Source organism: Alligator mississippiensis, chromosome 1 (assembly GCF_030867095.1).
Source record: "Alligator mississippiensis isolate rAllMis1 chromosome 1, rAllMis1, whole genome shotgun sequence".
NCBI lineage: Eukaryota > Metazoa > Chordata > Crocodylia > Alligatoridae > Alligator > Alligator mississippiensis.
The window spans coordinates 210,561,120-210,588,923 of record NC_081824.1 but is presented as its reverse complement, the minus strand read 5'-3'; the positions used below and the strand labels follow the sequence as shown (position 1 = coordinate 210,588,923).

At 40.2% G+C, this 27,804-nt stretch overlaps 1 long non-coding RNA gene across 1 annotated transcript; it reads right to left on the bottom strand.

Annotated features, from left to right (window-relative positions):
• Positions 1 to 2,620: 2,620 nt before the first annotated feature.
• On the bottom strand, positions 2,621 to 20,425 carry LOC109286501 (uncharacterized). Its single transcript, XR_002094569.2, has 3 exons — positions 13,181 to 20,425; positions 7,000 to 7,069; positions 2,621 to 4,822 (listed from the first exon to the last, which is right to left on the bottom strand). It is a non-coding gene; the product is annotated as an uncharacterized LOC109286501 (long non-coding RNA).
• Between the last annotated feature and the right edge of the window lie 7,379 nt (positions 20,426 to 27,804).

Below are 27,804 nucleotides of genomic sequence, written 5' to 3'. Positions count from 1 at the left end.
AAATTGTGGACATAGCTTCCTGGTGAACAGTACTTGATAGACTATAGTAATTATGTTTTTAGGGCAACACAACACATTTCTCTCATATCAGTTGGATGATATCTTTTCATTGGCAGAAAACGGAAAAAGTTAATTTCATTATAGTGCTTAGATTTAGAAGGCTGAACTAGTATCTGTGTGCAGGTACACTTCAGGGCTAAGTACAGACAGTCAAAAAGCTCAATTTTCACAGGTGTGTAGATTCAACCAATAAGCAAGTGGACGGACATTCATTTTTGAGTCAGGAAATGCAGCCATGTTCCTCCAGTGGCCCAGGCCAGAAGCTGGGGGGGTGCTACAGCAGGCAGCTTGGGTCAAGGCTATCCTGCCCAGCCTGGAAAGGGGGTTTTGCAGGGGAGGTACAAAGCATTCTGGGATGCTGAGGGACTCTGAGTTAACTTGAATCTGGAAGGGACTTGGGGCAGAAGTTCAATAAACTGATATAACCTAAATCAGTTAAGTCCGATACTACGTCCATCCAGGTTTATTTTAAACTGGATTTCAGCCATTTTGAAAGCAGTTTATGTGCACTGAACTTCTGTTATGTTACAGATTTGAACTGGTTTCCAATCACTTATACCGGTTTATGTGTAATTTGTGTCCCTAGCCCCAGAAGCCTGACTACCACAACAATGGCTCTAATGTCAGTTAATTTAGAAGTAACTATTTAGTGCAAGTGTCAAAAGGCTAGATGTATCTTCCTCTGAATTATCACCAGGAGCTGTCATACTCTTTGATCAGAAGAACAATAAATATCCGTCCTGAAAATAATTCCATATTTTGTCAGGATTTTAGCTGCATGTATTTGCCATAGTTTATTCATGAACAGAAAAGCTAGCATTAGGGCTGCAGATAAAATAAGGAGAGCACTGGGAAGAAGAAAGCCAAGTAAAAGGGGAAATCTGTGAGGAAAGAAAAGATGGGGCTGTTAAAAGACAACAGGAGAAGAGTGAAAGAAGGGTGGAAAGGAAGGAGAGAGGGCAGGGAAAGAAAGAAAATTGAGGGATAGCTAATAATAGGAGGCAGTGAAAAGTACAAGGCTAGAGAAAAGAGAGAGAAAAAATGAATAAACAAGATTCACATGAAAGGAAAAAGAAGGGCTCGAAAACACTGTTTTAGAGGCTTCTGCCACTGATGCTGCTGTGATGGCCCTGGCCCTTACACAGTGTCAAGTGTGCTGGCAGCACTTAATCAATGCTATAGAATAACAATCATGCTCTTTTTTTTAATAATTGACACAAAGTGCTGTTTTCCATTGTGTCAGTTCAGCAGCATGCAGACAGGCTAGCATCAGTGCCCATGATAGAAACTTTGTGGAAAGGTTCTTGCGGTGAACATGGAACAGTCAGATACTCAATACAGATCTTTGAAGCTTGTTAGCAAGAGATCAAGGAGATACCTTTTTCAGTCATCTCGTAATAATATAGCAGCAATTTATATGGCGGCTGGTAGATAACCACTAGCAAGTAACTTGACAAGCCCACAGAGGGATGACTTTTGCTCAGTGTGTATGGATTATGCATGTACTTATCATCTGGGTACTCTGCGGTCCTCGGGATTCCCTACAAAATTGTCCTACAAAGATCTGCATCCTAGGCACAAGCTGTTGCTTAAGCCAGCGGTCTATGACTCCTGAGGATTCATTACACAGGCTGAGATCAGTGGAGCCAAGCTTGGCCAAGCTTCTTTTTCCAGCAATGCTGGTGGAAACCTCAGGGGACAGTGAAGTCTACTTAGCACTCCTAAAATAACACAAAGCGGCCAGGCTGAAGCCCATCGTGTTTTTTAATATCTTTGCCTTATTTTAAGTAACCCAAGAAGGGAAATTGCTACCATTTGCTAAGAAGGCTCTTCCATTGTCCAATTGCTTTCACAGCTAGGTCTCTCACTCAGACAGAATATTGGACCAATAAGCTCTTTTCCTCACTCATTATAACCTCTTCCTAGTGACCCAGGCCTTCAGTTCTCCCTTGCTTTTTGTTGTTGTTGTTTGATTCATGATACAGATGTAATGAATACTAAAAAAAGCCCCTAGGTATCCGACAGCTTGGCCTCAATGATCACTTAAATGAACAAAATTACACCCATTGATTTCAGCTGGTGTTGGTGAACTCGGATGCTATCTGTGCGTGCCCATGTACAGCAGCTAATTGTTGGACGCTATGTTGAGATTCACACCTCTTGATATGCCAAGCAGCATCAAGCTCTGTAAATATGTGCGCTGCTTTTTAAAATAGTCCACCCTGGAATAGGAAACATTGTTTTGTTTGTATGTGGTATCCTTAATGCATAGTATCACAAAAATCTGTCCAACTGTAGCTAAAGAGAAAAGCGAGGTTTCAAAGGTGAAGTTAAAGACAGGAAAGCCAGACTGTGATTTGTTGGGGAGACTGGAGAACATAGTAGGGGTTTTATGAGAGAAAATGCAAGCTCCCGGGATGCAGGCTGCAGGAAGTGATGGAGACATGGCATTACTTCACAAGGTCAGAGGGATGCAGCAGTAGTTAAAAAAAAAAACCCCAAAAATCCCAAACAAACAATCAACCCCTCTCTCCCCCCAAAAACAGACTTTAATCATGAATTCATGAATTTTATAGGTTTTATTTAACAAAGCCTTGTTTAAAAGCAAAGCAAATGAAAGCAGCAACTGGTCTTTGAAAATAAACCTCTGAGCTCCACAGTCAAAGGCTGATATAGACTTATTCTTTTCTCAGTCAGTGATGAACTCAGTACTAATTAATTTAGGACACACCTTTCTGAAGCTTGGTTATTCCCTTGGGCAACAGCTTTACCTCACATTAATTTACAGTTCAACGGCAATTTTATGGATACTTGATCTTTTATTACTGTATAACCTATATAACCAGGGTTGAACAGATTTTGCTAGTAGGATAAATGATAACTTGGTTGTAAAATGAGTCATTGGCATTGCCTTTTCAATACATTACAAGCCAGATTGTCAGAGGCCTTTGCTCTGCCATGCCATGGTGGTGGGGCATACAGGCAGGCAGCCCTTCTTTGCATAGCTGCACAAGGGCTTTTCACAATTGCAAAGCATGGTCCGCTTGTCCTCTGTGGAATGAGAACACAGACAACTCACGCCGGCTTCACCTGTGCCCCACCATCTCGGAGAGCAGGACGTCAAAAAAAGGACAGGATTGGGCGAGGCTCTCTTGGCTCCGATATCCTCTGCAACCCAGTACCTCGCTCCCACCCCTGATGCATGGAGCTGCCCTGTCTGCTGGAAGCACAATCCCTCTCATAGGCTGCCTGCAGGAGGCTTTGCCTAACAAGCTGCAATCCAGATCTTCTTGAGCTTCAATTCTTTCGGGTTCTAAGCATTCTGACTGTACTATAATACAACACTTAAACACATGAATTGACCCTATTGACTTAATTTGCACTGTGCATATGCCTAATTTAAGCACATGCTTATGTGCTATACAGGATCGGAGCCAGAGGGCTCAGTACCTTACAGGACCAACCCTAAGTAGGTACTCCTGATGGACAATAAGAATTACCCATTTTGGAGGTAGACAGTTCACTGATGGTTTTCCCTTGGGTTCCTTCTTCAACTTGATTTTAAAATGCCAGCATCCATTACTCTAAAGAACAAGGCCAAAATGCCCACATTCCTTCCTCTGTCATGGCGGTGGAAACCCAGAGTGACTTGTAAGAGAAACCAAATTCATCTCAGTCCCCAAAGCTTTTGATGCTCACATCAGTTCAAGTGCCAGAAATACAGACCAGTCCTCTTTCATTTAATGCAGAGGGGGAGTTGCTTGTTAAGATTGTCTCTGGTGGAGCAGAAGATCCTGACTGTTCAGCTCCTGTACACAGCAATAATGTCATTGATGCAGGAATCATTTGTCTTCAGTGGCACTTCTTGCATGTGTAATTGCTTGCTAGCATGAATAAGCTTTGCATGATCTGGTTCTAAGTGAGTAGTAGAGGAGAAAGCTGGACAATGCATATTTTAGCAGTTAACATGCTCATTTAACTGCTTTGATTTTGGATAGTTTGAGAGAAAACGAACGACTTTTTGGACAGCTTGATGATTCCAAAAAGTCACAAATAACTCTCAACTTTCCATTTGACAAATGAATAATTTTGGACGGTGTCACTAGAAAGTCATTGTCTGAGACAGCTGTCTGCAGGTGGAGTCTTGGTAGATTTTTTTGTCTAAATATATTTATGGCATCAGAAGGTATCTGTTTAATGTTTACCAGGGCATACCTACCACCCTGTAGGATTATGATAGCTCTTGTATCATAAAAAATACTAAACTAATTACTACAGTCTTTGGTGTAACTCTTTACTGTATGTATTTATTTTTTATTTCTTAGTAAAATCTTCCATCTCTCTCACATACCTATACTGTCCTGTTACTTTATCTATGTTAGGCACAATATCCTAAGATATATTAACCTTCTGGAACTTAGCTCAGTTCAGAATAAGTAATAAATATAACCAGAAGTTAAAATGAGAGAGAGAGAGAGAGTTAAGGGTAACAACCATTATTGTGGGCAAAGGTATATCAGTAACTCATTATTTCAGATCAGAATATGTATGTTCTCCATAAGATAAATACCCTATTAGATTAATTTTGTTACTGAAAATAATTTATATTATGTAGCTTGAGATAAAACTTTAACTGAGCACTGCAGTTTTAGAAAATGGCTTTATTATGTTTATAATAAAATGTATGCCACACTATTTTAAGACTCCAGTCAGGACAGAATCGAGTGCAGTGAAAAATGCCAGGTCTGGAGAGCAGTTCTCTCTAAAGAAAACAGAACAAAATATCAATGTGGTAGAAAACAGTGATTTGACCAATATTTCAATTTTAGATAAAATCCATCTTCAAAATCAAGCAATCAGGTTCTTATGGAATAATAACACTTTTTTAAAAAGTTGCACTAAATTTATTCAAATGCAATATTGCTAAGTTGCTGTTACCCTTCCAAATATATCTTAAAGGGAAAGGAAGTGTCTTTTACAGCATTAAATCTTATTCAGTGGTACCTAAACAAATAAAATATGCAACTTCTTTGAATGTGTGTGTTCCTGAATGCACGTTTCATTGATGTGCTCAATAATACAAGATGATTGCATTTATGGAAGGTCCTAAGGATTTTCAGTGTCAAGCTCGTTTTAAGAACTTGGGAGGTCCAGCTGCAGTGGTCAGAGATGGGGAAAGAGTTTGCTCTTGAAAAAATGGCTTATGGAGGCCCTTCTGCTGTTCAAGAATGAGAGCTGTTTCATGCATGATCTATGACTTATAAAGCTCAGATCTGGCTAATCTTTATTCCATCCTTCTCCCCCACAGGCATCATTCAAGCCCAAATTAAGCCAATCCAAATCCCCAGTGTCAACCATCTGAGGTTGGTGTGTCAAAGCCTGAGCAATACTACCTTCGTTTTAACTAGTAATTCTTAATCATGCAAAAATATGACCTTAGTTTTAAAATGTGGACTCTGCAATAACAGCAGTAATAAAGAACTCTTCTTAAAACTCTGTGTATTACTAAGGCAGACAAGGTTCCTTGGGTGAATTTGATATCTTTTATTAGACCAACTAATATGTGTGTATTACTAAGTAATGTGTACTGAAGTCCATCAGTAATAGTTATAGGCAGCCTTGAACTCCATGACCTGGAGATGGCACTCTTTCCATTAAATTTCTTTCTTATCCATGGGTAAGTGTGATACTGGAGATTCACCGTATTGTTATGCCCTAAAAAGCATGAACTAAAATGATACTGGATCTAGACTCATCCCATTTCAGAAACCTAATTCAGTTCTTGAACTGACAGTAATATGGGCTGCATGGTAGAATCAAACCTCTCCAACTCACTGTTTACACTCCCACTCTTTGAGCCATATCAGGACATCATCTCTAGGCTGAGGGGTTCATTCCAGACTCAAGATACTTCCCTATCCTCCCTGGATCAAGTTCTGGCTGCAGGTGAACAATGAGCACCAGACAGCCAACACCATGCATGGTGCCATGCATACTACTTGCAAATGTCTTTCACTAGAAAGCCATTGCTTACTTTAGACCCAGGGTTTCCTACTTTCCATTTATGCCACTCAGGACAGCTTATCAGTGAATGCCCAGTGGTTCACTAAAGTATCTTCATTACATATGTTTCAGGAAGCAGCACTTGCAGAGTGGGTGTGGCATGCTGCATTGCCACGTATGCTATGGCATCCCCTTGTTCTTACTGCAAGAAGCATTTAATGAGAACTAGAAAGTCATATAATGGAGCCATTTATGTATGTGAATATGGCATCCTGCACTTGGACAGGCTGAGAAGCCTGCTGGGACACTGTTTTGTCAAGGTCCCCTGCAGCCACAGGCTTGGATCACAAATGCTGACATTTTCTGAGGTGCCAAAGGGAATTAAGATGCTCAATTCATTGCATGTCAGTAGAAACACAGCCCCTAATTCTTGGAGGCATTTGAGTCTCTCAGCTAAGGATCCTGCTTTCAACTTCTTCTGGCATGCAAGACCTAGAGCCAAAACCCCAGAACTCTGCATGCTGCTAGGTTGTACAAAGAGATGTAAAAATGAGCCTGTAATCAGAATCTTAAATTCTTCCTCTTGTTATTAATTTATTCAGTGGGGGGAAGGCATTTCATACATTAAGTTTTAGTGTCTGTTATTTGATGGTAATCAATTAATTTTTAACTATCTTTCAACCCTCTTTGAAGTTCTATAAATACCCTAAGCTAATAGAGACATTTTTATATTGGGAATGCAAATCCACTGTGAGCTTATTTAAAAAAAGAAGACGAAGTCTGGTATAGCATGTTTGTTCAATGTGTTATTAACTCAGAAAGAAAATTGAGCCATACTGAACAGCAGAGATCTGATTCCGGGGGTTGCAAACAATTCATAGTTAAAATGACTCAGACTAATTCACATTTTTTACAAGTAAGAAGGTTCAGAATGACCTTGAATTGAAAGCTCTGGACTTGCCCAGCTGTTTCCTTTCACTGTGTCCAAAATGCCTCAGAGGTGATGCTGTAAAAATGATGGAGAGAGAGAGAGAGGGAGTGAGAGAGAAAGAATAATTTTAGGGGTGGTTTCAGCATCTGAGATCCTGAAAGTGGACGAATAACATGAATTTAGATTGATTTAGTTTACACTTCCCTATGAGAGAGACAGAGTTCAAACCATTTTATCTTTGATGGCAAATGTCAAGAGCAAGCACTATAGGAAGTTTGCATAAAGGAAGATCTGAGGGAGCACAGGAGCATCAGCTGGTTATAAGAAGTCTCTCATCAGATCGTTAAGTTGAAAAAAAAATCTTATGCTATCAGCAGTGAAAAAAATATGAAAATTTTAACATAGTGGATTTCAGCCCAGCTTCCTCAAGTGTGAGCTCTCTCAGCAGAACCCTGAGTAGCTTTCCCCATTGTTTTTTGGCACCCGTATGACAATTCTCAATGCAGCTCCTCTTTTTGCTGAAAATACTTCACAGACAACACTGCAGGTTATGGAAGGTGCTCTTAAGAGCAGCAATTCACTCTGGAGGGATGAAAAGACATAAACAGAGGGATGAAAAGACATAAACTCTCAATTGAGGCAGAAAATACTCAGACATATTAGTGGCCTTTTTTAAAATTTACATTTTCCCTGTTAGTTTACCCCTAGATCCTAATGAGTGATTTACTAATTAATTACTATTATTAGCTAATGGCAGTGAAAACTGAAATTACTGCCTGCCTAAAGCATAACAAAATTGACAATAAATTTATAGTTTGTGAATCACTTTCTTCTATAGGTCTGTTAGCAAACATTAGAGCTGTGGCTGCCTAGGTCATTCCATGAAAGTCATCCTGAACACAGTACCATATGTCATGGCTTGGATACGGTAGTTGTGGAGCACTGCTCTCATCTTGGCCAAGGATGTACTGAGAAAAGGGGATAGGAAATAGGGCTCTGGTAGGTGATCACAGAGTGACACCTTGTTTAGGCAAAAATTGCTCTTACAAGTATGGTAGTTCTCTTGCTCTCTCTCAGCGCACACACAATTTCCCTTGTATCAGTAAAGATAGTCCTGTGCCAAATAAGGGAAAGAACAACCAAAAGCAGTAGCATAACAAGGGCAGGGCAAGCGGGGCACTAACCCTGACTGTAAATTTAGAGTGGGGTATCAGCAGCATCCTGTAGTGCTCCATAAATATACTCTCCAGTGTTCAGCATTCCCCCTTCTCCTCCCTCCCCTGACTCTTCAGTGCTTGGCATCCTCATACTTTCCCACCCCAGCTCTCTGGCAGGCGATATCTCTGAACAAGGGACAAAAAAAGCCTAGTTATAACTCTGGCCAACAGAATCAGGGCTCTGACAATTGACAGTGACATTTCTGTCTTAGATGGGATTTTTTCCCTTTCTCAGAAAATGGCATATTCTCCAGAATACAACTGATAAGGGGATTTGAGAAGGGGATTCATGTCAATTCAGAGGACCATCTTAAAACTTAAAGCTAAAACTCAAACAGGGGTGGCCAAAGTTAGACTCCTAAATTCTTATGCAGATTTACTTAAGCAAGGGGCCAGGTCTGTAAAAATCCTCAGCATCTAAAGCTCCTACTAGGATTATATATCAACTGGGGATACTGCTCATTAGCTACCTCAGAAGCAAGGTGATATAGTATCCCTAGTCATGTCTATACCATGCCTCAAGCATCCCTGGGGAGAGTCACTCTCAACCTGGAAAGGTACCAGGGAAGCTCCTCTGAAGGTGTTCCTCTCCTGATACTCTCAAGATCTGTCTCCAGCATCCTTGAGAATGGCTAGGGTGGTGCTCCAAAGTGGCTTCACTACCTCATGTCTAGGATTCATGTGTATAAACAGGAGCAAATGGTCAGCACAAGTTCAAGAGCAGCCTCCCTGGAAGCACTGGCAATACAGTGTAGACTTATCCTTTGTGTCCCAATGGCTTGAGTGAGACAAGGACTTCCAGTGACTGGATAGTGGAAAGGAGGCATTTTAAACAAAAAAAGATCCTATATCTGAAAAGGAGAATATGCTCTTATTTTTACTTCTGCAGTCTCATTTTCCACAAATAACTTTCCATAGTACTGTGCTAATGAAGCTGTATGAGTAAGTGGGACTGAGGTTTCCAAGTCACTTGAACACTTTTGAACATTTTAGCATTGGAGGAAATCAGTACAGAGTGGTCACTTTCAATCTTGTGTAAGATATTGTTCTGCCTACACAGAGGATGGGTCTGAACCCTAGATTTTCATCAATATAAGCAAATTATCAGTGTAAACCAAGTGTAAAACTATCATAAATAATCCCATGCCACATCTTTCTTACTACCAACTTAATGGCTTTGGCTGAGAGATGTCTACACTTTGTTCTCTATCTCAGGGCCTTTGGTAGATGCCAAGAGCTGGCCAAGAACTATCTTAGTCTGGCATAAAAAGACTGCCCCATAGAAAATAACCCCCAGAATGAAAATGTGAGCAATTCCCCCCCAGTAACCTAACTAAGGTGGGGTGACTGGGGCAGTAGCCCTGTGCTCTGACTTGGGGGTGAGGGCACAGAAAAATAAGAGGTGCAGCTGTTGTTAGTCAGCCATGCTGCTGGCACCAGCACCCAGGAGGTGCTGCTGCCCTGTGCCCTGCCCTATACAACCCTAGCAGGATCTTTAGATGCTGAGGACTTTTACAAATATGATCCCTTGCTTAAGTCATCTGCATAAGAATTTAGGGGTCTAACTTTGGGCACCTCAACCAGCAAGCTGCCTTGTTATTCCCCAGATACCAACAGCTTCCCAGTCTGTCTTGCAGTCAGGTCTCTGACCAAACTTAAGTTGCTGAAGTGGCTCTCCACTACAGGTGCATGTGCAGTGTTTGTTTGTATAACAATTACTTTCTTTCCCAATCTGAAACAGTGGGTGATCTCCAATGTTGGAACAAAATCAATAGGCAGAAGAAAACAGTTTAGAAAAGAATGACAATGAAGTCACTCACTCAAACAGGAAGTTAGCAATGCATTGTTAGAACAAAAGAAAAGAGCCTAAGGAGAGAGTTTTAATGGAGCGCCTAGGTACCATAGTGACCAACAACTGCATGGATAGATTAGGTAGGTTTAAGGTAGTTTAGACATCCAAAACATGTAGAAGGCAGCACAACTATGGCAGGGTACCAGGGCAGCTGCCCCAGGTGCCAACATTAGGTGTGGGGGGAGGGAACAGGAAGACCAAGCAGAAAAATATCTGGTGCTACTACAGCCACGCAGCAGCAGCCAGAAGTCGCTGCTGCCCCCAGCACCTGGCTGCCTTGTTATGTCTCTGCTTATAGGTCATATGAAGGAAATCAACAGAAATATAGTGTACTGAATATTCTATCCCATTCAAAAATATACAAAAGAAAGCAAGAACCAGCAGCGGCCAGCCAAAATTACGAATGCAGTTCCATTTAACAGAAAATCAATATGACAATAAGATGCCAGTAATGAAAGAAAAACCACAGCAGTGTCTCAATAAAGATTTCAAATTACAAGATTATAAATGGAGAGCCACAGTCATGTTGGACAGGCAAATATGACCACAGCAATACTGGATAGTTTAGGATAAGTGCCTGCAGTTTCCAACAAAGCCAATGGGAGCTACAAACATGCATCTAAGGGCAGGATTTGGCTCTAGGACTTGAACATGAATAATTGTGGCAGAGAGATATGAAATCCTAGAAATAAAAGACTTGCTTGTGAGAAACCCATATAGCCAAACCTATGGGGAGATCCTTAAAAGAAATCTCTGCCATTCTTTATTTCCAAGGATCTTGTACAATCTGGTGGAGGTTTTTTATTAAGTACAGACACTATTTATTAATAATAGTATTAGGCTCTTTTATCCAAAGAGCTTCAAGTATTTTCTAGACATTTATTAAGTGAGCTTTACAGTGGTCTCAGTCCTGTTCCTATTAATGATATCAATGGTAAAATGTCTTGCCCTTTAACTTTAATAGTACAGGATCAAGGTTGCTGTGCAGAAGCAGGCATTCATCTACTCATTTTACCAAGCAGGTAAACAGAAGAGATGTTGAATGGTTTCCCAGTGATGCTTGATACAGTGGCAGAGTTGGGACTTCCAGGAGTCCTGTCTCCTAATTTGATATTTTACCACCAGTCCATTCTTCCCATTTCAAATGGTCGTGTATATAAGCAATATATTAAACACCATAAAATTATAAACTTCTTTCTTGCACATGACTATAATCAAGCAACTTTGTAAAGTAAAACATTAGCTGCTGAGAAGACATGCTGTCCCTTGTTGCCTACAAAAATGTATTCATTTCTGAACAAGTCTATAAGGTGCCATCCTGCCCTGCCTTCTGTCTTTCTTACACTGTCATCAAAAGGCAACCTTAGGAGGTTTAGGGGGCTGAGGGGGGAGCAGGGGGGGGAGGGAGGGAAGGAAGGGAGAGAGGAGGGCTTACATGTCTCTGGCTAACAAAGGGTTAACGTTCCTGCACTTTTCTATCTGAATATCTTCACAGCAAATGGATTAGTGAATTGTATATTGATACAATTATATGAGAGAAAAGGAAATAGGGGAAGATTATAAAGAATCAGGCTGATGACTCAAAATGGTGGAAGTCTGTAAATTGAATATGCTGGTGGCACCAAAGAGAAAAGCGTGTAGGAAAATGATAAATTAGCGAAAAGAAAGCTTCAAACTCAGGAAGCATCTAGGAAAGGAAACTTTAGCAACAGATTAGGAAGGAAACAGAGCAAATGAAATGCCTAAACTGCAGACAAGCTAAACTCAAAAAGAGAGTGAAAGAAACTGCAAGTATTAGCATGTGGCAAATCTGTAAAGTCAGGAAAATGACACACCTCTAAAGGGAATGATCCACTACCATGCAGAAAAGACAACAGCCTAGATTAAAAACAGGAAAAGTTATTTAGTAGCAGAATCTGCTGAATTCTGGCAAAACTCCAAGAGACACCCAAATCTAGATGTATTGAGAAACAAAGGCGCTCATTAAAAGAATGAATCTAAACCAATACTGTGCCTATTGGAGACAGCCAGGGCCCAAACCAGAGAACATTCAAAAGCATTAATGAAAATTGTGTTTCACAACTCTGTCTTGGATGGATTTTTTCTCCCCTTTTCAAAAAATGGCATATTCTCCAGAATACTACTGATGAGAATCCTGCCAATAACTCAATAATATTGGATTCACCCCTTACAGCCACTACCTGAAACAACAATAATAAAAAAAGAATAACCTACACCAACTGCAGTGGAATTCCTCTCATGGAGGCTGTTTCACCAGGACAATTGCTTTTGAAATCTTAGCTATGATATAAATTGGAGAATGATTAATGATGATAATAAATTAGTAAGTAAAATTAACTTAGAAAATCAAAGGATATGTGACTTTTATGAGTACCATGACAATATAACTCTTACTGTATGCATGAGATTTGGGTGTTTAGGGATATATAACCCACAGACACAAGTGGTCAGTGGTGAATTACTCATAAAAGGCTGCCAGAAAAGTTACTACAGCTATAGAGAATGTTTTAATATAGACCTCACTCTAATAGGAAGTGTTCTGAGTCCACCGCATTCTTATCAAGCTGAATAATAAAGTCTACTCATTTTGAGATCTACACAACAGTTCCATGAGCTTGTAATGGAAATTAACTTCAAATTTAACTACTGGGAAAAACCAACTTCCACTAGTCCAAAATTCTGGATGAAAAAAATATCATCCTGAAAAAAATAGTTCTCATTCTCTTCATGAAAGACCTGATCCACTGAAGTAAATGGGAGTCTTTCAATTGTGTTTTATTGAAACAGGGTCAGGTCCCAAAATTCCACATGCCACTGATTATACAGATAATATTAGGCACTCAACAACTGAATCCACAGTACTTGTAACAAATCTCTACTTCTTGGAAATTATACCACTTCCATTACAAGTTATAGAAACACTTGTATCTCAAGCCATCACAAAGCCCAATGCTAAATGGTGCACATGTTCAATATATCTCTGGTAGTCTGAGAAGTACAGAGTCTTTTCAGAATTGCTGACTTTTTAGGTCCCACATAAAAAGGCAATAAACAGAAAATAGGAAAAAATACTGTTTTTAGTTATTATCTCATTACCTTTTAAATAAGCTTTTGATGAAGACTGCAGTGAACTTGCATCTCTACAAGATCTTTCAATGAAACATGTGAACCTTTATTTCAATAAAAGCTTTTCCTTCACCAACATCCTATGGAAAAAGTCAGGTGTTACCGGTTATATAGATGTCTAAGCTATTGGCCTTGAGAAGCTAAGGAATTTTCTAATAAAAAAATGTGCCTTCTATCATAAAATAGTTTCTGTAATATTTACTACAGTAAGAAAAAACATCAAGGAAATTAAACAAGATAAAAATATTTAATATAGATTAAAAATCCAGAGTTAGACAAGAAAAGGTCAGCAATCAAAAGGTGTGATAGCTACAAACAGAGCCAACCTACAAAAACGGTTAGCCATGTAAATGGCCAAGTTAAATAAGACACAGTTAAAGTTCACTTGGCTCCAATAATATATAAATGCACTCATGATGGTTCTGGGGGACTAAGTTAGCTTCAACATAGTCTTGTTTATCTTGGCTCCTTTAGTGACTACCCGTTTTGTGGATTGGCTCTGTGTGTAGACATAACACCTTTCTGCACATTTTTTACACTTGGCATCCTTCTCTATTTTAAATGTTTGCTTCAAATATCATTTTTTTTGTTTAGCAAAATAATTCAGTGGCAAGAATGGAATCACCATTCTATATTTAGGAAAATAGTAAAAGTGGTTATAGAATTTCAAATATGCCCTTTCCCTCCAAACATTTGAGCTTCTAAATGCCCGAAGTATAATCAAATATCTAATTAATTACCATACTATTTTATACCCGATTAGACAGATCAGGGAATAACAATACATTCATCACCAGCAACCAATTCAAAACTGGTACCGACTATTAATAGCTACTATCTGATGGTGATCTGGGGACTTGAGTTATAGGACTGACTGATAGGAACGGTTAATAATTTTCTATCAAAACAATTTTCCACAGAAAATTGGATTTCAGACTAAACAAAATTTATCATAAAAAATACCTTCTTTCTACTGAAAAAACCCCAAAGTTTCCTTCGTAAAAATATTTAGATTTGGATATTTTGCCATAGTGTCTCATGGAAGTTGTAGTTCAGTTTCCACAATTCCCCATTTTGCTTAATAGATTAGGCTTCCCAGCCAGACAACACTTCTTGTTGAAACTTTTGTGACCATGAACTCTTAATTATACAGCTGCCTCCCTTCACAAGCAGGGTGAAGTCAATTTTTTAAGATTTTTCTTTTTTTGTTTTTTTTTGGCAAAAAATTATTTGGAAAAGTCCCATTTTCTGACTAGATCTCGTTAGATGTAGTCAGAAAATGGGATTTTCCCCAAGAAAATAAAGGTCTCTGTTCCTTTTCCTACATACCAGCTATGGAGACAAATGCAGTACCACAGCCAATACTTTTATCTGTTCTGTGGACAACTGGATGGCTACTATTTTGGAACTGTCAATCTGGCATCACTTCTTTCTTTTACAGCACACATTTTTCAAGAAAACATAATTTTAGGACATAGGCAGACAAGGTTCCTTGGGTGAATTTGATATCTTTTATTAGACCAACCCAAATGGTTGGAGAATAGTTATTAAGCAAGCTTTCGGGTTCAAAAACCCTTTGTCAGGCTAAAGACGCTGCAGCAGTTGCTGCGTGCTCTTCCTGGATGGAATGAAAAGTAAAGAAGCCAGGGGCTGGGCTGGGGAGTCAGTTGCCAGGCAGATTGTAATGTATCAAAAATCCAATGTCTATGTTTAGTCCCTGATCTCTAGTATCCAGCAGGTTGATGAAATGGAGCTCATAGGCCCGTCTCTGGGATGTGTTGTGTAAATTTCCCTTGAGGATCAGGACTGAGAGATTGGAGAGAGAGTGGCCCTCCTGTGAGAAATGTGCCCCCACCGGTAATTGGGTATTTCTGTCTTTGATGGATTTCCGGTGTGCATTCATTCTGGTGCGCAGTTGTTGTCTGGTCTCTCCTACATATCTTCCATCAGGGCATTTGGTGCATTGGATGAGGTATACTACATTCCTGGAGGTGCAGCTGTAAGATCCTGGGATGCTGATGGCTCTGTTGTGGGGTGTAGTAATAGTGGAGGTGGTGGAGATGTGGGGGCAGGTTTTGCATTTCTTGTCACGGCACGGTCTGGATCCTTTTGATGTGTTCTGGGGCTGAGGAAGTTTGCTTCTGGTGATGAGGTTGGCGAGGTTCAGTGCTTGTCTGAAGGCTAGGATGGGTGGCTCTGGGAAGATTTTTTTAAGAATAGGGTCTTTTTCTAATATGGGTTGCAATTTTTTGAGGATTTTCCGTACAAAAATCTCAGATAACTGCAGGGTTAACTCAGACACCAGGGGGAGTCTCGTGTGGCAGGGATATTCATACTAGTTATGCAATACCTGCTTTATGTACACGTGTAGTTGTGAAATGCATCCATTATCACAAGCCTGCCTATACTAAACTGACAGTAGCGGGAGGCAGTCAAGGGAAAATGAAGACAAGCCCTGTGTCAAACAAATTCAGTTTCTGGAACTGATGGGATTGGAAGACCACCAAAGGCTACTTAGAGAACTTGAGGCTGTGATCCTTAGATGAGCCGAGTCAGCTCTATGGACACAAAGGTATCGCTAATTATCAGAAGGAGACAGGTATATTTATCAATTGGGGTTCAATATTATTTTTCCACTGCAGTTTTGCTGGTTCAGCTTAGTCACAGGGATGTTTTCAAAATGAATTTTTTTTTTAATTTCAAAATGGAAAAAGAAAAGAATCAGAACCTTCTGCCTACTTGGTCCCTTAAAATAATCCTATCCCAAAGTGAACTTTCTTCCCAATGCATTTCATCCTACAAATGACTGGACCTCTCTCGTGCATTTAAGGACTTCTGAATAATATAAAAAAAACAGTGCTTTAGTCTCTGTTGGCAACTGCTGCATGACCTGTTAAAATATTAGCATTTACCTACAACTATCATATCATAATTTCTGGGATACATTAACATTGCCTAACCCAGGAAATAATGGCTATAGTGCTGTTGTTACTCTGCTTTGGTCACTGAGGAGAAAAGCTGCTTTCGTAATGGTTACCACTATACGGTTTTTAGTGGACGCTGATGAGAAACCAGATATTTTAGATCTCTTTATCTCTATAGCTCATTCACTCACTCTGTAATAACAGGATAGAGCTAGATTGTGATAATAAGATCTGTTCTGAGAAAGCAGCATGTCATGTAGTAGCCTGGGACCCACAGTCTCCCTCTCTGTCTATATTACTCTGAAGCAGCATTAAATTGTGCTGGGTCTATCACAGTGTACCTTTTCTGACACAGATACATCATCATGAGCCAAGATGGAGGTAGCTAAGTCACCATCTATTCCGGACCATAGCAGTTCCAAATATCTTGAAGGGCACCACCTATGCTTGTATGAGGCGATGATCTGGTCTTCAAAAGTATGAACTGGCCCTTTAAAATATTAGCATAGAAATCAGAAGCAGATTTCTAGCCATTAGAGAAGTGAGGCTGTGGAACAGTCTGTCATTAGGAGTTAGTGGGTGCATCTACATGTGCGCTTTACTGAGGAGTTGACTAATTTGCTCTGCAGTAAAGCATCATAGTCTACAGGTGCATCAGTATTAGGGAGCAGTAGATTAATTAACTCTGCCATAGAACAGTACTGTCAGGGATGGTGCTAACCTATGGTGGAGTAATTTACTTCGCTGAAACGCACATGTAGATGGTGAGAGGGACTGGCTTGGGCAGGAGGGTTCCAAACTGTGAGGCTGCCTGCTGCCTAGGCCCTCACTGTAGCACCCTTGTGCCCCAGCCAACCCCTCCATCCCCTGATGCTACCACCTGGAGCCTGGGGTTGACTCCCAGGGTCCCTTGACAGCCTAGGGCTGCTCTGCCTCAGCTCAAAGTGCTGCGGTCCTGGATGCACGTGTAAATGCTGCTCCTTGGGATCAGCTAGGAGTTTATTTCTTCGCACTAACAGCATGCGTAGAAGCACCCACTACAAAACTCCAACTAACCTCAAGGTGGAGCATAAAACATTTATGAATGAGATTATATTGGGCATGTCTACATGAGACGTTAACTGCACAGCAGCCTAATACTGCGCAATAGCACGTCACAGCACAAATGGTGCCAATATGCTAATGTGCAGTATTATCACTAAAAAGGTGTGCGCCAATGCTACTGCACAGTAATGCCAGTTACTGTACATTCATTTAGTACACCATTATACAAATACTAAATTTAATGCACAGTAAGTACAGCGCATTAATAAATGTGTTGACGCACCCGCTATGATATGGTTTTCTGCACAGCAGAGGACTAGATTTAATGATGCGGGAGATACCATCCAATCTTACATGATATCTTCCTAAGCACAGAAGTGTCAGTCTGTTCAATATTTTTCAGATAAATATATGTGCACTTAACCAGTTGTCTTAAGTATCATGTGACATCCTGACCACTGCATGCAACAGCAGTACTCCGAATCCAATAGGGCAAGAACTCCATCCCAGGTGGATGATGCTACTAGAGGGAGAGATTTTCAAACCAGCCTAGGGGTTTTATATACTCATCTTGCTTTTAAATGTCTGTCTATATCTCCTAAAACCCTTCAAATATCAATCAATTACCTATTTTATGTAAACAGTAAATTTTCAGTAAGTGATGCTGAAGCAAATTACTTTATGTGCTGGTTCTTTAGGTTAGTTTGCTCATGATCAGAAAACAGATCTAACTGGTTCAAGGAATGTTGGTTTTTTTTTAAATTTATTATTAGAGAAGGGTAAGCAGTAATGCAGTTGTACCAGCAATGCTGAACAGAATCAGTATAAATGTTATTTCTAAGTTCCATCTTTCTCTCTGTGACTCACTATATGTGTCTATTTTTGTCTATACATAATAGAAGGGGAATAACTTTATGCTCTGAGCATTGTACTTGTTGTGGAGAGCTCTTCCTGGCTTAGGTGCTGTGTTGCTCTTGCATCTTGTGGACTTTTAAAATCTTTTTCTCAAGTGATCTTCATCTTGTTTAGTGTGACCTCATCCTACTTGTTCAGCTTGCCTGCAAGAGTAAAAAAGACCTCAAATTATATCTGTTACAAGTGCCTGCAAGCTTTTGTTTATATGGAATTACATTAAGAAATTATACAATAAGCAAAAATGGCCTTTATAACAGCAACATGTAGGCAGACTTACATGTAGGAGGTGTAATAGCTGAAGGGCATTGTAACAACCATAGATTGTTGTTACAGGGGTTACTATAGCTTGCCTAAACATCTCCATTGAGGGCTTTCTTTTTTTTTTTTTTCTTTTTTTTCTTTTTTTTGGTTTATCATCAAAGATTCACCTTCTGAGGTAATTTTTTTTCAGCCTTGGTTCTGGCCTTAAGGGTGATCAGAAATGGTTTGGCTATTTTGAAATTTAAAGAAAATGGAAAACAGAACACAGAAAATCCATAACATCTTGCTAATTGCTTTTAATCCACTGCAGGTAAAATTTCTCTCACTATATCTTCCCATAGTGTCTTCCTCTATTTTTTCATGTTCAGCTTGACCCTGTAGTCAAGTAACTGAATTCTGATGTGAATGTGGTATGACATATTTACAAAAAGTAAACCTAGGAAGTGTGGTTACAAACACTTGAAGAGTGGGTACAAAGAGGATGGGGCTAGACTGTTCTCAGTGGTGTCAGATGACAGAACAAGGAGCAATCATTTCAAGTTGCAGTAGGGGAAGTTTAGGTTAGATATTAGGAAAAACTTTCTCACTAGAAGAATAGTAAAGCTACACAGAGAGGTTGTGCAATCTCTATCCTGGTGGGGGGGTGTTACTAGGACCCAGCTAGATAGAACCTTGACTGGGATAATATAGTGGGGAGTGGTCCTGCTTTAAGGAGAGGGTTGGACTAGATGACTTCCCAGCCCTCCAACCCTCCCTTCCAACCCTCATTTTCTACAATTTCTATGATTCTATGAAGTCAGTGGGCACACAGAGAAGCCTTTTCCAGGAGGGTTTCAATAGCCAACTGCTACCATCTCATCCATTTCAACAATGGGACCTCCACCATGTATGTAGACCCACTATGTAAAATAAAAAAAGAGAGGGGGGGGATGCTAAGCAGTTGTGCATGACAGGATATTGCATATTATTAAGTTTGCTCAGTACTTCTGATATAAGACCCAGTTTAGGGATCTTATATATTGTCCAATTTGAATTGTTTGGGCTGAAATTTTAATGCTAGGGTTTTGGGATTTGTTTGTTTTTTCACAATCAAAAATCTTGTGACCTTTCTCTTGAACGGTTCTAGCACTGCTGTGCTCACTGGACTACACATGTTCCAGACCACCCAAAGAAAATAAGTATGCTTCCTCCCCTCATATCTAGGTGTGACTGGAGGTTTCATTGGCCATCTCCATAGAGCAAATGAACACACTCCAGCCTGAGGTTACATGAGAGAAGCTGAACTTTCCTTGTAATGTCTGACCAATTGCTAAAATAAATAAAGGCAACAGTCTTCTTTACTATATAACCCAGATTCATCCAAAGAGCAGGTCTATCCTATGTCCTGAATGAAGCAAGCCTCCTACGGGGAAAATAGCATATAGGTTTATAATTAAGACTATATTCTAATACATAAACCCAACAAGGCTTAAATAACGTATGCTTTTGGGTAGCATGTTAACTATACACAACACAAGTATATTTGTGTGCATATACACGCAGAGAACATGTCTACACACAGTGATATTTGAGGTATTTCCAAATGTAAGAGGTATTTCCAAATCTAATAGCTAATCTACATAAACTGAGATTTGTGCAATTTTGTTAATTCTGACAAATAATTATGACCCAAAGGCTCCACTGAAATAAATGCAGCTATAGAGAGTTTAGAACCAGTCAAATAATTTTGACAAGCTACTTAAAATATTCAAATAGACTGTGAACATCAATTACAGTGATTTGGCCTGCTTATAGGCACTGAGTGGAGGAAAAATATAGAGATCAAATCAAAATCTCTGTTGGTTACTAGGAACAGCATGTGTATAAGTTCATACATATGCAGAAATTCACACACATACATGTGTGCACTTATGCACACACATGCACAAGGCTTTTGTATTGCTATATTGGGAGGTGCCTAGTTTTATGTTGCTTTATACGTAATAAAAAATGTATCACAAAGGGCACAGCACTTCTTTATTATTTAACTTAGTGGGCAATACAAAAAAGCGTAACACACATGACATACGTGCCAAGAACCCAGACTGCAGCTGTGTCATCAGAACATCTTAAGTGTTTCTACCAACCAGGTGCCCACAGAAAGGAGGAATTTCATGTCAGTTATATCTTTACAACTACTTGTAAATGCACATACAGATCCTTCTACTCGGTACTTATCCAATAGAACGTTAATATAATAGTATCGACTAATTGATAATTAAAGAAGCCTTTAGGAATACTGTAAAATAGGTGTCACAGAATTTCTCACATCCACTTAGCTGGGTCAGTTCTGAGTGAAAACTCTACCATGCTCTTATAATTTTTTCCTGAGCACTTCAGCATCAAGAAGGTGTATATAAGTGAATGTGGGGGCTCAACTGCAATTTTAAATGTATTGGCTGTGTTTTATTGTTGTCTCATGACTCCCCCCTTACTCTGCGATGGGTATCACTCTACTTCTATATTTTAGATGGCTCAGAGGTTGGCCCTTGCCCCCCTGTTTCATGAAGTAAGTATAATTAGATGATAATGCCTTTCTTGTCAAAACTTAGTGCTTATTTAAGCCTGCAGATAATTCAAAATTATTAAAGATTTATTCAGATAACACTGTTTATTCAAATGGACACTCTTTTCCAGGGGAACAAAAGACATAATTTCTGCAAACAGATGCAGCAAACCTGTCAAGCTCTTAAATGGTTAAGTTGAGCATTTTACTTAGAAAGGCTGACAAATTTTCTTCACTTCAAAATATCATTAACACCAATAACACATTTGCCCAAGCCTATTTCTAAGTTGTAAAAAAAGATTGCTACAGATTAAGACCCTTGATATAATGCTATAAGCTCCTAACAATGGTATCTTTTATAGTGAAGAGCAACTGTAGACACAAATTGCCCCCTTTCCTGCACCTTTTTCACAAAAATCAATATTAAAGTAGTAGCTGCCTTAACTCTCCCATAGACTATATGAGAAAAAACCACAGCCATGCTTAGGATGGTTTAGGTCAATAAAGAATCAATACTGTGGTTGAATCTGTAGAAAGATAAAAGACTTAGAACTCACTACAGTGTGCCCTATTGTTTCTCTCTATTCTGAAAAGAAGCTGAAGTACCTCATGTTTTTAACTAGCAATGAATTTAGTGTTTGTGGAAAGGAAAGGATGTCACTGGAGGCTGTATATGGCTGCAGTAGCTGCAGACTAGTGGTCTGATCTTGTTCACCTACACCTCCCATTTAGTTCAAGGGGATTCTAGGGAGCAAGAAAAATGCAGCAGTGGGACCCACACACACTAGAAACCAAAACCTTCCAACACAGTTTGATCAAACCCAGCTCATTCATTAACTATGAGAGACTGCCCATGAACAAGCTGGGAGGAGAAAGGGTTCTTATCCTGATTTCTCTCTGCTTTTCCATTAACAAGCAAACAGAGCCGATTCAAAGCAAAGAGGGCTCTCTGATGTATTTAGTGTTTGCCAGACACATAACTCTCACTTATATTTTAACTCAAATCTACCTATCGCACTTCATGTTGAGATTTGACCAAATTTGAACCCCACAGTAAAAAAAAAATGCCCAGAATCAGAGATAGATAAATACCTTAACTCACATATAAGGTTTGGATATGTATAGTCTGTTACTACCCCTCTTCATATTAAGCTAGTGGACTGTACACATGCTTCTTTTGTAAGCCTGAAAACTAGGACCATATACCTGTCTGGATAGTAACTGAAAATGAAAAAATATTGTTTTGGATGGACTGGAGGGTTCAGATAAAAACAATTTATGAGTCCAAATCCTCCAAATTCTTTATTTGAAGATGTACTTTGTTATCCTACAAGGGGCAGCTGCTGATGCCTCTCAGTTTAGAGCAATGGCTCCTTCTTGCAAAAGACCAGTGAAAATCTAGATAAAGCTGAAGCTACAGTTCTCTAAAAAATTGGAAAACTAAATGAGTAGCAATAGAAAAGATAGCAAAGACTTTAAATGCATTTGTCTGATGAAAACAATTGTTACATAGCACACATGCTTGATCTTCAAAGCCAGAAGCAAACATTAGGTCCTTTATTGCTCTCTGCCTTGATCATGATCAGAATAAACAAACGTGTGCATCTAGTACATGCAGAAGTTAGGTCAGGGTGGCACATTAGAGACTAGCTGGTTCAGGAAGGCATGCGCTTTCATAGGCAACAAACTTCTATGTCAGCTGCTAGGAATGGACTGAAATTCTAGCCCATATGACTAAAATATTGATACTTGTAAGATACAGGAAGGTAGAGGAAACAACTTATGTAAATAGCAAATTATCTAGTTCTATTAAGATGTAAATGTCCTGTAATGATGGATTTCTTCTTACAAATAATAATAATTATTATTTTATGTCTATTATTAACATAATTGTCTAATTGTTATTCAAATAATGATTATTAATAGAATGATAGTTCCATTAAATCATCTGGCTGCTTGACCTACGGGAGGATTTCATCTCCTTGAAATCATAGTACATCCAGAAGGGTCAAAATGGGTGGTAGGAGTTCATAAATCAATAGGTCTTTCCCATATTACTAAATGAGGTGGGGCTTTGGGAAGGATCTCTGTTTGGAAAAGAGGTTTACACCATGGAAAAGACTGCTCAGCATTTAATAGCAGAGATGCAGTGAGAAAACATGCACTACAGACAGAAGAGATGAGCACTGCAGAAAGGAACTATCTGCAGGAAGAGCTTCTAAGAAAGCAGGCTATGTCCTCCTTCCAGTGCTTGCACCAGTGAAATGGTCAAGGTAAGTACTAACAAAGGTAAAGCTTCTTCTGCTTCAATGGGTATTGTGGATGTTAACAGAAGCTCCCTCCCCTGACAGTCTTCCTCCCTATCATCAGCACTACTGTATTTTCCAATGGGAAATTTTTGGCTGATTCCAAATTTATTATAGAACAGCAACACAAGACGATTGGGCTTCTGGGTCTTGTGGCTAGTAGAAATCTGCTAAGGACAGTAAAAAGCAGTGAAGGTTTGTGGAGGGAATATAAGAAAGGCCACTGAATTTTTATTAGAGGCTTCCCTACCCATCTGCTGTTTCACCCTCTCATTCACCCTACAACCATCCCTCCTAAATAATTTTTTTTTCTTGTGGGAAGCCAGGCCAGTGAGCAATGGTGGAATTAATCAGCTGGCCTCTCTGTGCCACGAGTGGTGGTGCTGCTGATAAAAAACCAAAACCAAAAATTAAAATTAAAATTAAGTCCTCAACAGTGGGGCAGGACAATGAAGAAAGAATACTTCACAATGGTTGCAAAGGAGGATGAAGGATGCAACAGTATAGAAACCTCTGGTCACCTAGGTTTTCCTTGCCATTGAATCGAGTTTTTTTCTCCTGTGAAGTATTGCATGGTTGCTGATGCACAATGGCATCCCAATGTTAAAGGAAGGCTGGTGCCAGTGTAGCAAACCCCCCAGTTTTTCTTTTTTTTTTAAATGAATTCCCTCCCCTTCCCCAACCATTTCTGACTTTGTCTCTCCCTCTCTAGTCCCTATAGGTAAGTATAACTGAGCTATGACGTAGGATAAGCTTCAGCATTTTATTTTGGTAGCAAGTTGTATTGTTTTGTTTTGTCTCCTTCTTTATACTGTATAATTATTATATTTATATTGATTTTTACTGTTCTATATAACCGTTTTCTGGTACTATATGATTTAGGCCTACATATGTAAGTTAGCATAAGTCATGTCAAGTTTCCATTTTGTTTGTCAAGTCTCCATCCTGTCCGCAGGCCCGGTTGTGTAATCCATGACTGACACCTACCCCTCCTATGTTACTTGGTTCCTGAATGAATGGGGATGAATGAGGGTGCTTGAGAGACAATGGCAGTAGGTCTAAAAATAGCTCCCTCTGAATGAACGAACCATCAACACCAATACCTGGACCAATGACCCAGCCCTTGGAACCACCCTCAGCATTCAAGAAACAAAAGATAAGGCAACCCACCATTGTGCCAGGCTGCACATGCTCAGTAAGAACACCTGGAGCCCTCTGGGACAGGACTGACCTTGCCTGGACAGGCCCTCCCCATTGGAGATCAGAGGTAGTCTGCCTGATAAAAAGGGGTAGTGAAAACTGACTCCTTGGGATGCCCTCTCCATCTGGACTAGCACCATGCGACACCACCTATCCACCCAGAGGCCCTGCCGGCGACTCCCCTCTGGACAACACCTGCTGGACAAAGACCCCTTTCTAGCCTGGATAGGTAGCTATCACACCCACACCCTCGTCAACCAAGGACTTGGACTATGTTTTGCTTCCCAACTGGACTCCAACCCTTCCACTCAGTCTTTTTCTCCTGCGGGAGGGGGTGGGGTGTGTGTGTGTTATCTGTTTAATAAACCTGTTATTTTGAAACCTAGAGTTTCATTTTTTGTCGGTTTCCTGACTGTTTCCTCTTGTCACCACTTATCTGCCCCCCCCAATATCTCATATGTCTGCCTCAGTTTCCAGCCCCAATCTACCTTAAGTAACCCCAAGCCTCAGTTCCTCAGCCAGCTTCTCTCTAGTCCACCGGTTCTAATCTTAGTTCTGGCAACTTTCACTCCCTACACTTTAACTCTTTCTCTCTCACCTTAACCTTCCCCCAGGTACCCCAAGCACACACATACATACCGTACCATCCAAGTTAGGAACTTACCTATGTGTAGGAGGGTTGCATGTGTGTGAACTGGTGAGTCTGTGTGTGTATGTGTAAATATATATGTGTCACTGTGTGCATGATATACGAATCAGTAATCTGTGCATGTGTACTGAGTGTGTGGGTATGGACAGTTGATTTTTGTCTAACTTTTGGGGTGTATAGTGTATGTGCTTGAATTGGTGATAGGTATGCATGTGCCTAGGCTGGTTTGGATGTGTATGTGCCTGAGTTGGTAGTGTGTGTGTATGTGCATGCACCTAATTGATTTGTGTGTTTGTATATGTGCAATTGTGTTACACCCTCCTGTCTAACAGCACAATATTGAGATCCTGAGAGTTGGACTGACCCCACAGGGCAACACCAGCATCTTTCTTCAATAGCAAGCTCTACAGCAATGGGTGAATGGTGATGGGGGCAGGTGCTAGTGATCACCAGAAGCCCCTGGTCACAGACCCAAATGGAGGTGATGATTGTATGATGGTCAGTTTGTACTTGGAACTGAGACAGGTGTGCAACTTGGCAGTTGCAATCATGCCTGAACTTGCTATATAAGGCACCCTGAACGTAGTCCATTTCAACTCACCTGACTGGAAAACTGCCTCCAGTGGGATCACTCTATCTGTCATTCATCAAGTAATTTAGTTTTAAACCTGGAATGTCTGTTACCTGATGGACAACCCTAACAGTAACTGACAGGAGCAAAGGACAGCACTCATGGCTGAGAACTTGCATGCTTTGTTGCAGAGAATGCTGCAGTTAGTGAGACAGACGTGAAGAAGAGGGGCAGTTCACAGAATATGGTGGTGCCTGTACCTTTTGGGCAAAGGAAAAGATGAAGAAGACAGATACATCCACCACATTGGTTTTGATATCAAGACCACGATTGTTACTGACGTGTCAGGATGTCCAACTGGCATCAATGAATGTTTCATGACCCTTTGCCTTCATCTGACCAATACACAACATGTAACAGTCATCGATACATACACCCTGACTCTTGATGCAGAAGATGAAACAGAAGAATTCCATTCTAAACTCAGCCAAGTCCTGTCATCTGTTCCCAAATAGGATAAGATATTTTTTCTTGGTAATTTCAATGTTAGAGAGGGCAGGGAATCTGAGGTATGGAAAGGAACACTTGGAAAGGAAGAGCTGGGGAAAGTCAGCTCAAATTGAATTATTTTCCTGAGCAAGCGTTTGAAACATCATTGCATCATTAAAAACTCATTATTCCATCCAAGCAACAAATGAAAGACTTCATGGATGCACCCCCACTCAAAACACTAGCAACTGATTAACTATGTCATAGCACATGCCTAGGACCACTGTGACATTCATATCACCTGAATTATGATCAACATAGATAACTTCTAGACAGATCATTGCTTGATACATTCCATCATGTCCATTCTTATCACCCCAAAATTACATAAATAAAAGAAGCAACCAGGGAAGAGGTTCAATATTGAGTGCTTGAACAGCCCTGCTAAAATTGATCATCTCCAGCAGTGCCTCAGTTGGAAACTCTCAGGCCTCCCTGATAACCTTGCCACCAATGATCACTGCATGAGGCGTGCAAAGAATCTCTACGCTTCTCCACAAAAAATCATCAGGACCAGTTCAATGAGAAATTCAAGCTCCCACTGACAGAAAAAAGAAAGCCACCAAAGTTTGGCAGAATGACATCATATCCAAATGAAAGCCAAGACCCAGAAGACATACAAAAAATTAGAACTCTTGGTTCCAAAATGATACCTTTTATTAGACCAACTGGAAAATGAGAAGAAAACTGTCCTTTTCTGCAAGCTTTCGGGATCAAAGTCCCTTCGTCAGGCTCTGAGAAAAGTGTAGATGGTACAAAATGGTAAAAAGTCCCCATAGGTAGGAAATAAACTTCATTTTTGCACAGAGGGAGCTGAAGATGGAAAGTTGTCCCTCTGGGTCCATGAGAGTGTCTTTGTGAGCTGTGTTGAGTAGCTCTTTGATGTGTTGATCAAGTAAAATTCCTTCCCTGGAGGTGTTAGATGGCAGGCAGGGGGGCAAAAAAAAAATTCCTTGTTGTCCTGCAATGAAGTTTAAAATCCAGAATCAGCTGAAATTTGGCATCTTCCATGTTTCAGGGGTGTACTTGGTAGCCATGTTGGTCTGAGACAAAATGACATACAAAAAACTAGAACTCTTGGTTCAAAAATTTCAGCTGATTTTGGATTTTAAACTTCACTGCAGAAAAGGACAATTTTCTTGCCATTTTCCAGTTGGTCTAATAAAAGGTATCATTTTGGAAGCAAGAGTTCTAGTTTTTTGTATGTCTTTTTGTCTCAGACCAACACAGCTACCAAGTACACCCCTGAAGACCCAGAAGCAAATTTCATAGACATTTGACGTTAGGGGCTGGAAGGGACCTCATGAGATCATCAGGTTCAGCCCCCCTGCCAAAGGCAGGAAGTCAGCTGGGATCAAGTGACCCTAGCAAGAAGTAAATCCACCTGTTTTTTGAAGGAGTCTAGAGTAGGTGCTTGTACCACCTCTGGCGGGAGTCTGTTCTAGACCCTGGACACATAAATAACCTTTTTCTTATGTCTAGTCTAAATCGGCCTTCCTGAAGTTTATGGCCATTAGACCTTGCTATGCCTTGGGGAGCTCTGGTGAACAGCTGTTCTCCCAGGTCCTGATGTACCCCTCTTATGTAATTAGAGGCTGTCACCAAGTCCCCCCCCCCCGAGCCTTCTCTT